Source organism: Humulus lupulus, chromosome 4 (assembly GCF_963169125.1).
Source record: "Humulus lupulus chromosome 4, drHumLupu1.1, whole genome shotgun sequence".
NCBI lineage: Eukaryota > Viridiplantae > Streptophyta > Magnoliopsida > Rosales > Cannabaceae > Humulus > Humulus lupulus.
Window position 1 is genome coordinate 73,003,614 of NC_084796.1, and position 2,311 is coordinate 73,005,924.

A 2,311-nucleotide genomic window follows, 5' to 3' on the forward strand; every position below is an offset into this window, starting at 1 on the left:
TTATTTGGGACATTCCCATTGTCACGCCTCACGTGAGGATTTTCCCTTGGCTGATTATAACTCAGCTCATTATCCCAAGTTGGTTGTCTCCGCTATGAGTTTAAGCGCTCACGCAGATCGAGTTGACGATTATTGCAAAAACTATGAGTAGAGTTGAGATGTTCTCTCAAGTCAAGCCCTTGCGTTAGAGAGTGAGTGGTATGAACAGTCTCTAACCTATCTTCATGATGGATGTCCGTCTAATAGCTATCTTCAGCAAGACTCACCATTTGGTGATGAGGTCGGTGAGTTTGATTGTTAACACAAACTCGAATCCTAGTATCTTGAGATCGAGTGACATGGGTGACCTCTTTGTGAACAGAGTTTCTTTGGTCATTCCTATGAAAGGATACACTCCCTCGAGCTCACGGGGGCGATGTAGCTAGCTAGGGTGATGGATGACGTATTGGTGATGGTGGAAACCTTATCGAGGAAAGAACTTATTGTCCATCTGGGTGCATAACTCTAGGTCGCCCATCATCCACCCCGATCTCCCTTATAGAGGGTTGGCCATCTTCCTGATTATGGTTATTAGCATGGACTTGAGTGGGTGGATTAGGGGGAATCCCACCTCGCCTTGAATTTGTACCAGCCCATCCAGATTAATGAGGCTGTCTTCCAGACACGTGAATAGTTTCTCATTTCTCAGAGTATGTGCCATTCGATCATTTCTAGGAATCTGCCTCGATGGCACAGTGTTCAGAGTGGCAGTTCGAACTGAATGGCTGGTATTGGGATGACCATGCCTTCGCGATCTACTCCCTTGAGATCCACTTGCCCTTCTTCTGACATTATTATCAGTTACAGGAGGTGGCAATCGAAACAGGATATCATAAATACGTCTGTTGGCATGAGTTAGCTAGATCCTGAGGTCGGAATTTTCATGCTCAACCAATCCTATATAAAATGGATTTTCACGATGGGACTATGACGATAAATTTTTTGTTTCTTTGTTGTTTCCAAGGTGAACCTCAGGTTGTTTTCCAGGATGCCTGGTCACCAAAGTGCCTTCTCCAATAGGGTTGATCGCTTGAATGTCCCCCTAGTGTCTAGGCCTTTCTGACTCTCCTTCATGTGCTGACCTTCAGCCTCGAGTTATCACCATGATTGCAGAGAGAATTTGGGGATGAAAAAGTTGTAAGCCTAAGTTTTCCTCTCAATGAAAGCACCAATTTGTTGATGCAGTTTTTCGGAAACAGTGAATTAAGAAATTTGAGAAATAGAAATTAGGCTTTATCTAAAACCGTATAATAATAATTATTATTATTATAAAAAAAACACCAAGAATTTTACATGGTTTAGTGGTTAAAATCCACCTTGTCCACAAGTCTTTGTTATAGCGTTTTGTCTTTGAGGAAATCGTTTATGAAAATTTCTAGAGAGTTTTGGCATACAAAAATTTGATCCCTTGATTTGTCCATTCTAATAGAGGGATTAACTGGATAGATTAGAGAGTCATTTGACATCTTTTTAGTGTGCAGGTTTTGAGTTAATTCCTAAACGTACAATTATACGTTCACCTGACAGAGGTTATAAGACACTAACTAATTACGTCTTCGAGTCTTTAGGAATTCAATTCTGTATATTCCACACGTCGACAGCGAGCTGAATACGTGCAACGCGCTCTAGAGATTTCTAGACTTACACTGACTCGAACATTAAGATGCTCGAGCTCCTTATTATGCGACCTGAGATCTGGCTGGGGGATCTCCTTATTATCTTGTTGAATAGGTCTCGACTAGAGCTAATGGTTTCAGAAAACTTGTATCACATTCTTGGAGATATGAATAACTTCATTAAATGCTTGAAACCTGTACCATGAACAGGACACGTGAGCTCGTGTTTTTTAGGTACAACAGATTCTGGTTGGGTAGGTAACCTTGATGATTGGAAAAGCACTTCAAATGTGTACTTCTATGTGGGGAAGAACCTGGTTTGGTGGCACAGTAAAAATCTAAATTCCATCTCTATCCACCGCTGAAGATGAATACATTGCCACCAGAAGTTGTTGCACTCAACTCCTTTGGATGAAGCAAATGTTGCGTAATTATTGATTTTTCCTTGACACTATGACCATATATTACGACAATACCAATTCCATAAATCTCTCCAAAATCCCTATCCAACACTCTTGTACCAAACATATTGACATGTGTCGCCACTTTCTTCTTGAGTTAGTTGAGTCTAAAAGCATTACACTCTTTCATGTTGCATCTGAAAGTAAACTTGCTGATTTGTTTACTAAGGCTTTGAGTTCACAAAATTTTGTTTA